This window comes from Ixodes scapularis, unplaced genomic scaffold (genome assembly GCF_016920785.2).
Source record: "Ixodes scapularis isolate PalLabHiFi unplaced genomic scaffold, ASM1692078v2 PGA_scaffold0__279_contigs__length_252992795, whole genome shotgun sequence".
Taxonomy (NCBI): domain Eukaryota; kingdom Metazoa; phylum Arthropoda; class Arachnida; order Ixodida; family Ixodidae; genus Ixodes; species Ixodes scapularis.
Genome location: NW_024609835.1, coordinates 159847171 through 159857529, shown reverse-complemented (window position 1 = coordinate 159857529; position 10359 = coordinate 159847171).

Sequence of the window (10359 nt, the reverse complement as noted above, 5' to 3'; positions counted from 1 at the left end):
TCACTGGTGCCAAGTGCAGCATTTTTAATTAACAAGTTATAAAATCAAAATAGTCTAAAATCAACTAAAACAATATAACTAATTTCGGAAATCCATGTAAAATTACATCCATTTTGGGTAAAGCGTACGGTGCTATCAAAGTCGCGACTTTTGACAAATGGCCAAACTTCCGAAATCGCCACCAAACCTACGGGACCAAATGTCCCAAAATAAAAACTAAAAATAAACTAAAAAGGGCTTTGCTTTTTTTTTTTTACTTTTAATTACAATACTTCCTAGAACATTTTGTTTATTTAAATTTTATGCGCCGTCGCTTGGCCAATCTCAGAATTTCCCGCTCGAAGGAACGCCTGTATACCCCCTTGCACGTCTGCTCACTGCAGCACGTTTCGTTTGCGTTGGAAACCGGTGAGACAGTAGTGAGTTTTAGAAGTGCGTGTACGAGCGAGCGCAAGCACTGTGTGTTCGCGTTAGCGTTTCGTGTTCCACACTGCGCGTGTGGAGAGCCCAAAATTGCGGTCTTGGATCGGAGCACGCGACGACCCGCATACGCAGCGCGGAGCACGCAACTCTAATGCAAACGCACAGCGCTTCCATTTTGCTTCTATACGCAATACTAACACTCTCTAACAATGTACAATCCCCTACCGGCTGCAGCACTACATCGAGACAGTGAAGCGTGTTGTTTTCATCCAGAAATGGCTGTTCGCCAGCCATGATCGCTCTCGAGCAGTTCCGCGGAGCTGCAGAAGAACCGGGGAACCATCACTAGAGCGCTTCCCGTTTCTTCCGCGAGAGGGTGAGCAACAAGCTGGAGACGCGATATACACGAACTCAACTCTGTAACGTCACGGCGCGGTGATGACGCGTCGGTCGCACTTCCGGTCTGGGGCTGTGGGCAGAAGTCCCCATGCCAGACGTGTCTTTTTATCGGCTTCAAAGAAAATTGTTCCTCTTTTGTCCAGTCGAGAGAAGGGAGAGAAAAGAGGAATTGGTTTCAAACTTCAACAAACTACGGAGTTTTCACAATGCGCAGAGAAGCAATGCTTGCAAAGTTCAAGCGGTCTCCCCACAGCGCAGTGGAGCAAACCAAACAAATTGCACTATTACCACAGCCCGCTAGCGCGTCTACTACCCGAACCTAGACTGAACTCTCCAAACGCTGCTTTTGTGCCCGTATTTGAAAATGCTTAGGCACCCAAGTTCCTAAGAATGAGAAGTCCGCAGCTTCACCGCTAAACAACTGGCTACCTTCCAGTCGTCGCCCACCCCAAGAAAGGACAGTGAGCAGCAATGGGGGACACAGGCACGTAGCCAGGGGGGTGGTTCATGGGGCCCGGGCCCCCTCCCCCCCCCCCCCCCCCGAAATCTTCCATTTTGCTGGGACCTCCTCTCCCCTCCCCTCATACAGCATTTGGTCATGGGCGGGCCCCCCCCCCCCCCCCCCCCCCCCCGTCCGGAACAGAATGCTGGCAAAAAGAGACGGGTGAGATATTGGTATGGACCTTAGATATTGGGGCTGTGGTTTGAAACCCCCAGTGTTCTTACTGTTCTCCTTCTGTATTTTGTTATTTTACTGTGTGATCATATCTCCCGGACTTCACAATAAAGCTGTCTTTGTGTGCTCTGTGTTTCTGAAAACCTACAAAGGAAGGGTCAGTGCTGCACGGATTTTTATCCTTCCGAAACCTATTTTTGAAAAATTCAAAGTGACATAATGGCCACAAAATGGGGCGCATCTGAGTGTTGAAAAAGAGAATGCAACGTGTTTTGTATGTTTGTGAAAATTGCCAATAAAAGGCTTTAGAATAATTGTTTTTAGTTTTGGCTATTTTGGCTATATTGTTTTTACGGCTTTGGCTATATTTGGGCACTGCTCCCCAGCGATTTGGCGGTTTTCTGTGGGGCCATCTGGCAACACTGGGTGTGGGCATGAAGCTCGCCGTCGCCCATAAACAAACCCTTAGAATGCGATGTTGTCGGCGTCGGTGTGAGTCCCCCTGCCCTTTTTCGCGTTCGAATTGTTGATTTTACGTCTTCCTGGCGATATCTAACTACTTGAGCGGCGTCAGCGAAATAACCGAGGCTCGTTACACCACAAAAATTCGCGTGAATTATGTGACATGTGGCGATTCACTCCGTGTAAACGCTGAAGTATGTACGCTAAAGCCTGATTCGCATGATGCGATTTCGCTCGTAATTTTCAGTCGCGACGCCGCTCGGACTGCAAAAGCGTAGAACCGTAGCTGAGATGGTCGACGTCGATGCTGAAACTCGCAAGCAGAATCGGACCAAGTAAATTAGGGATAACAAGTCGGTGATGGTCACTGGTAACAATGATCAACATCTCCTTGTATTTACTGTTTACATCGAGCCTGCTTACCAACATTCAAATTTAAGTCTTTTGAGGCCTGCACTTACTTCTTATCGCAAGTACCGGGCCAACATTTGGTCTACGGGCCGGCGTCGTCTAAGAGAGCAGACGACAAGCAGAAACGTTTGAAAGAGCAGACGACAGTTCGAATGTTCAGGCGGCCGTTTTGAACTTGAAGACGCACTGAACGTAGTCCGCAGGTGGTTCGCACAACTTGACGGTTTTCTGGCGTTCATGTTGGAACAAAACCAATAAATATGATGACCACAAGTATCCGTGAATTTAACCGAAAGTGCTTCCCGCCCAAGCAATCGTTGGCCGACGGCGTTTGCTTTTCCCTTTTCGCGGCACATATCCAGATTCTCGGACGAACCGATCACGTGAAAACTTACCTTCCAACCTTCCTCGACACTTTTGGTACGGCCCCAGTCGCGGCGTTTTGACGACAAGGCAGGTTTTTGTTTGGTTCCTTTCAAAACAACGCAGAAATACCAGTGTTGCCAGATGGCCCCACAGAAAACCGCCAAATCGCTGGGGAGTATAGCCCAAATATAGCCAAAGCCGTAAAAAAATATAGCCAAAATAGCCAAAACTAAAAACAATTATTCTAAAGCCTTTTATTGGCAATTTTCACAAACGTACAAAACACGTTGCATTCTCTTTTTCAACACTCAGATGCGCCCCATTTTGTGGCCATCATGTCACTTTGAATTTTTCAAAAATAGGTTTCGGAAGGATAAAAATCCGTGCAGCACTGACCCTTCCTTTGTAGGTTTTCAAAAATACAGAACACACAAGGACAGCTTTATTGTGAAGTCCGGGAGATATGATCACACAGTAAAATAACAAAATAAAGAAGGAGAACAGTAAGAACACTGGGAGTTTCAAACCAGAGCCCCAATATCTAAGGTCCATACCAATATTCCACCCGTCTCTTTTCTTTGTGCAGAATATGAGTCTCCCCCATTGCTGTTTACTGTCCTTTCTTGGGGTGGGCGACGACTGGAAGGTAGCCAATTGTTTAGCGGTGAAGCTGCGGACTTCTCATTCTTAGGAACTTGGGTGCCTAAGCATTCTCAAATACGGGCACAAAAGCAGCCTTTGGAGAGTTCAGTCTAGGTTCGGGTAGTAGACGCGCTAGCGGGCTGTGGTAATAGTGCAGTTTGTTTGGTTTGCTCCACTGCGCTGTGGGGAGACCGCTTGAACTTTGCAAGCATTGCTTCTCTGCGCATTGTGAAAACCCCGAAGTTTGTTGAAGTTTGAAACCAATTCCTCTTTCCTCTCTCTCCTCTCGACTGGACAAAAGAGGAACAATTTTCTTTGAAGCCTATTAGAAGTTCGAAAATTAACTAGTCGAACCTCAGAGTTCGACGTCGAACCTGAGGTTTCGACAAAAGTTCGCAGGATCCTTAGAAATAGCCCAAAATAGCCACATAGCCAACAACGAAATTTTGACGCCAACTATAAAAACATGTATCCCAATTTTGCTATATATAGCCCAATTTGGCAACACTGCCCACACCCCCATCGCTCATGCGCGGCGCCGGTGGCGTCCGCTAGGGGCGCTCCAGTTTGTTTGTAAACATGAGTCGGTGTATAGCGCTACAACCGAGCCGTTCGAAGTACCCGTAAAGTGACGAGCGTGTGGCTGGCCCAAGGAGCACGTAGCTTCCACAGCACTGTCAGCTTAGGCGTGAGCGGGGTGGGAAAAGCAACTTTTGCCTGAATTTTGAGCGACGGGTTAATCTTCTAGGGGGGAAAAACAAATTGGGTTGCGCGTATGTTTGTACAGCCTAGAACTTGGTCTGGCTCAATGGGCGACGAGTCTCCCAGCTGTAGATGAAAAATTTAGCCAGTGCAGTACAACCACTAGCCTGGGGGAATGGTTGTGTCCGAGTGCACAAACGAGGGTCCGAGCAAAAGGGGAGTCTATCCTTTCCGTCTTCTTGAACTGTTTGGTACGATGCGCGATTTGTGAGTTGAGAAGGAAATCCATGAAGGAGAATGTTGAATTCCAAAGAGAGGCGCTGCTCCGATGGAACTTGCTACGGCATGACTACGTAGCAAGTTCCCCAACGTTGCTAGATTACCTCCCAAATAGGCTCCACATGCTTCCACCAGGTGCACATTAAAATATCGTTTAATTAGCTTTAAAATTCGTTTTCTTGTGCCTTTCAACGAAAGACTGGTACTTTTGAGGCTATGCTGCAACACGCAACATATTAAAGCTAAAAAATGAGCGCTGGAATTGGGTTTCTGTACCCCTTTAAAAGAGCGATGCAACGATTTTTGTACTTCGCGCAAATACCGCTCAGAACGAATTCCTGATGTTAATGACCACTGAAACAAGCGTTCCTTTTTCACCACCGCAATAGCAGTCGCAGAAAAAAAATAAGGAAACACAAGCATTGTTCACCCCCTCAACTCGCAACTAAAACAAGCGGCTAAGTGATTTGGAGCTGACTATTTGCCGCCATTGTTGTTAATAGCATCGCGCTGGGGTTTTCATTTAATTACATTTATTGATACCCTCAGGGACCGAAGGCATTGCAGAGGGGGTGGGATTATAACGTACAAGTTAATAAAACACTCAAATCACGAATCAAATTCTAGTGGTACGAATACAGCCTTTTCAAAATAAACAAGATTAACAATTGTGGCGAGGGATGTGGGAAGGTGATTCCAGTCAGCAGGCGTATGAGGTATGAATGATCTGTAGTAGGTAATAGTGTGGCACTGTGGAATTTTGACTTTAAATATGGGATGATTGCGTGATGATATGTAGGATGGCTCCAGTAAGAGTTCAGTCTTAAGGATTGGGTTGTGAAACAATATTTTCTGAAATAAAGCACAGGACACGAGCTGAGTTCCAGACATTGTTATGGTTTGTCTATTGTCGCAATTTGCAGCGATTGGGCATGGGCCACTACCCCAATGCTTGTCGAGCTATTGCTTATCAGGAGCCCAAAGTGAGTGCTAACGCAATGCTGGGGTTCAATCTATGAGCCGCATTCAAATATCGTCACTGGGCGGTACTGCGACCCCTCAACTGCGTCATCAAGTTCCACGAAGGAGAGATCGAAAGAAAGCGATCGCTTTTGTCCTTGAAAATACACCTCAACAAGGAAGTTTGTGTGTCAGTGGCGTTGCGTGTGAGTATTCTTGGGTACCACTAGTGTCAGTAAGCTTGTTTAAGGTGAAAAGCATTCAAAGCAAATATCGCGTCCCGGCTGCTTTAAGTTAAGACACAACTAAATAAAGTAAAGCTGATGTCTGTGAGGAATGTTATGCTTATTGTATGAGCGTCTTTTTACAGGCGTTCAGTTTGTTTACCTTAATTGTTGATTTTGAAAAATTGTAAATAAAAAGATGCTACGAAATTTAAAAGCTTTTTCCCTCACATGCGAGATACCCCTTGGGGCAAAACAAATTATTTTCATGTGCCGCGGCAAACACAATATTTCTACTTTTTTTATTTAAATTCCGCTTTTTTACGCCACCTAAGCGATGACGTATACCCCCATTTAAACCTTAATTCCTATCTTCGTTTCTTTTTTCTGAAAAAAAAAAAACAAGAAAAAACATATGACACTAATTTACCGTAGTGGGGTAAAACTTCCATATAATATCTGTAGCAAGTTAAAGAGAACGTTTATTGTTACCAACAAACGCCATTAAAGCGGGTTACAAGTAGGGTTTTGCGAATGTTACAGTTTCAAATTCCTAACATTCAAGGTAAAAAATAATTCAACACATCGAATGCTGCTGCGCAAACAATCTGGGTTTATGCAATAGCGCTCTCTATATGATGACTAAGTCCTCGAAGGCCTAAGCTATATAAATGAGGCCTGCATTGATAAGTCTTGACTGGCTAACCATTGCGATGAAATGTAGTTTTCTTGCTGTATTCCCTGAAGGAAGCGGTCGCGCTTGGTGTCCTTCGACTCGCTGGACGAAACCCGCAAAGCTTACATGTCGCAATTTTAAATTTAAGTGCCCCGCGTCACCTACAGCCATCTTTTTGCGCTACAAACTAGTTGTGGCGTTCATACTATGGCAATTACTTATCCAAACGCGAATGACCATAATTAAACCCGCCTCGTCAACTCGTCCATGCCGTCACTTCCCGCAGTGTCGAACGAGATGCCGCGGGATGTGGCGCAGGTCGTCACTCCGATTCACAGTTCAGACCTGTCTATTCATCCAGCAGGCTGTCGACACATGGTCGACATTGTGTATGGGCATCCAGAAGTGAACGGGTTTCAGGTGCGTCTCAAGTTTGCCGTTCACATGTGATTATTAATGTTAATTTTATTCGGGCAGGCCGCTCTTCGTTCAACGTGCTTGCGATAGAATAAGCGCATGATGTCCGATACATATGGTGCGACTTTTACTTACGATATCACATTTCCGACGTCGGACGTGCGGCAAAAAAAGCGTGGTAAAAGCTGCGGTATTCAATGTCGCAGCTACCATATTCAAAAAAATATCGCACCATTCAAAGAAACAGCGCACGTCTAAGCCCACCGATACCAAATACCAATGGAAAAACGCACAAAAATTGGAGCAAAACAAAATTAATACAACTCTATATTAAAAAAAAAACGAATTTTACGAGGGCATTTCCGGCACGAATATTAAAAATAAAGATTTACGCGAATATTTGCAGTTTGCGTGCTATAAATACGATCCTTTCTCAAAACAACAAGCATGAAACCATTTTCACATATTTTTAGTTTCGTCTAATTTTTGTTTGGATTTTCGCATTTGTGTTCCAACCTTCAAGATTTTGTTTGGTCAGCGGCTCTTGATTTGTTTTTGTACGTTACGAATAAAAACAAAATTATATTCAATATTCGATTTCACGTTCCACTTCTTGGAAGCTATTCGGTTTTATTCAATTCGAATTTGATTTAAGCTCCAATTTTACCATTCGCGCACCCCTAGTTACAACATTACTACTAAGTTATCGCTAGTTTTTTTAACATAACATTGAGAAATTTGTTTCCTTTTGAGCATTCGTTCAAACGTGGCATTACCGAGTGTTCTTGACAGGACTCATAGCCTTCCACACTTTTTGCTTTGCATTGGGACAACGCGGCGAGAATCCTGAATCATCGACTCTCCTTGCACAACCTCAGATCGCACTACTTAAAACACCTGAATGTGGAGATGACTTCGTTCGGCTATACTTCGTTTCAGCTTCAGTCCGAGCGCGGCCGATGTTATGAGCCGAAGGGCCAATCAAACAGCGCAAAAAGCGCAGCGTCATGGTGTGCTCTCGGCGCTTGATAGGACTAGCCGGCGGAGGAGCGCGCAAAGAGAAACGGCGAATACCGGCTGGTCCTATCAACTGCAGAGAGCACGCCATGACGTTGTGCCTCTTTCGCTGTTTGATTGGCCCTTCGGCTCATAACATCGGCAGCGCTCGGACCGAAGCTGAAACGAAGTATAGTCAGCTCGAACCTGCATGGAATTATCCCTCTGAAAAGATATTCAATACGCCTACTACTGCGAAGCAGCAACCCCCTCTCCCAACGCACACACAAACGCGCCAAATATTGCTATATAGTCCCATAGATGACATTCGGTACGTCATCTATGAATAAAAACGCAAAACAAAGACAGTCTCTCAAGGTTATATATTTTATGAAAACAACTCAAACGATGAAGGCAAAGTGAAGAAACAGAAATGTCAGGACGAAGCGCCACGAGACAACAGCTTCGTCCTATCATGTTTGTTTCTGTAAAACGCGGGCTCCTTACCGCGTTCGCAGTATGGAGCCCGCGAGAGTTTTCCGTCTCAGAGCCCAACCCTATACCTGCTCCACAAGTGGTAACTTTAGCGCACTACCACTCTTCTCGCGCGCTCGAAGTCTTTCTGAAAATTACTGATTTAGTGGTTTTGGATGAGGCTCAGGAAGTTTCTAATTGGAACCATATGTCTATATTCACTAATTAGAAAGTTAAAAAACAAATTTTACTTAATTACCCGACTGATCGTTATGATTAGTCCCCTGCAGGATGTCCCCTGGACGTACAACTCACCTGCACAAACGACATAAGTCTAACTTTCACGACGTTTTTTAAGCAAATCTGTAAGGCTTAAAAAAACACCCTGTATATATATATATATATATATATATATATATATATATGTATATATATATATATATTTATTTATATGTGTGTGCGTGCGTGTGTGTGTGTGAGAGAGTGTGTATGTGTGTATGAAGCACGGTGCACAGACGCAGCAGTTGAAGGACGAAAGGATAAGAAAAGTTTATTTGGCATTCTGAGTGAGTGGGAAGAAAGAAAAGCACGATTGGGGAGGGGGGGAGGCGAACAAGTGAAACACTGAAAGTATATTAAAAAAAAATAATAATGTTATATACGCTAAAATTCAAAATAACTCAAAACATTAAACACAGGCAAAGGAATATAAGAGTAAAACAAGTTTACACGCAAGAAATTAGTGCAAAAGGTTAGTGAAAAATAAAAATAGGGCTTCACGGGCTAACATCGACCTTTCGGCAGTGTCACTGCTGAAACCAGCGGCCGGGATGGTGTAATTAAAGGGGCCCTGCAATCATTTTTAAGTGTTTATCTTTTTTGCGGTTTCCACGTCTCCTGAGGTTCGGGCAAGCCACCGGGCACGGAGAGAGTAACTAAATATCAGTGCATCATTTTTAACCGGAAGACATGGAAACCTCATCCACCGACGGGGGCGACCCACGGTAACGAAAGCGCGCGATATGTGACGTCTTTGGTTTTGGGCTTACTACTGGTCAGAGCCGCTAAAAGCTTCTTCTTAGTCGAAATACAAAATATAAGTGGCGCTTACCGTTTCAATTATTTATAAAAGTAGCTTTTGGTGAGTATTTTAGATAAGAAAAGAAACAAATGCAGTTTATAAAGTAAGGAAACAAGAAATGACCCGTCGACATGCCCGCCACCAAGCGGTGGAGAAGGCGGCGCATACTAGAAAGGAGTAGTGGGATCAGGCGCCGACACGGAAAGGTCCCCGATGTACGCGGCGGCGCTGCGGTCGTTTACGGACTGGAGGATCGGCCGGCTCCGAGCGTTCCGAAGGCCTTCGGCGAGAAGCTTTGTCTTGCGGTTCGGCCGTTTCGCGGTACGGCAGCGCGAAATGGCTCCCATTCTGAACTGATCTTTACACCGTGTTTGCTGTCGTTTGTGGCCAATAATGTGTCATGCCGAATTAGTGTTTAATCGCGCAGCAAATAAAATGAGAGCCCTTCTGGCTGCCCGCTGTATACAGCGCCTATCCAGAACATACTTTAGTGGCGCCCTCTCGCGCCGTCGACACGGAGTGCGGCAGCCGTGAGCTCACTAACCCTCGTCTAGTTCACGGCCACTCAAGCAACCAAGGACGTCATGAACGAGATTATTTTCCCTGTTTTTGTAAATTTAATTTGCCTACAACTTTTAAAATAAAGCGAAATTCGAGAAAAGAACGGTTTCATTAGGTTACTATGTTCAGTGCGTTCATGTTCGGTGCAAATTAAAAACCAGTAAAAAAGTGTTTGCAGGGCTCCTTTAAGGCGTCACCCCGGATAAACCAAAGCCGCGGGAGCGATCTCCGCTCCTGGCCCAATTTTTCGCCTCCTCTCTTTTCCTCTTCTTTCTCCTAACCTTAATTCAATATATTTAATAATCACTTTCTACCCTCTTCGTTCACAATATCACTACGGCTGCACTTGTCAATCTTCCCTCACTCCCAGTACACATACGGTGCCGCCTGTCCTTATGGGGAGGAGTGGTTCCCTAAATACCTTGGAAGACGGGTCCTTTCCGACATTTGCAGGCTGAAATGAGGTGCTACGTCACTGCCGTAAATCGGAACTAATATGGGCCTTAAACCAACAACGGCTGACGTCTACCAACACCAGTTAAGCGAATTTGAAACTAACAGTACACAAAGATCTGGTCAAAAATTCAGTCCGCCGAAACCAGCGGCCGAG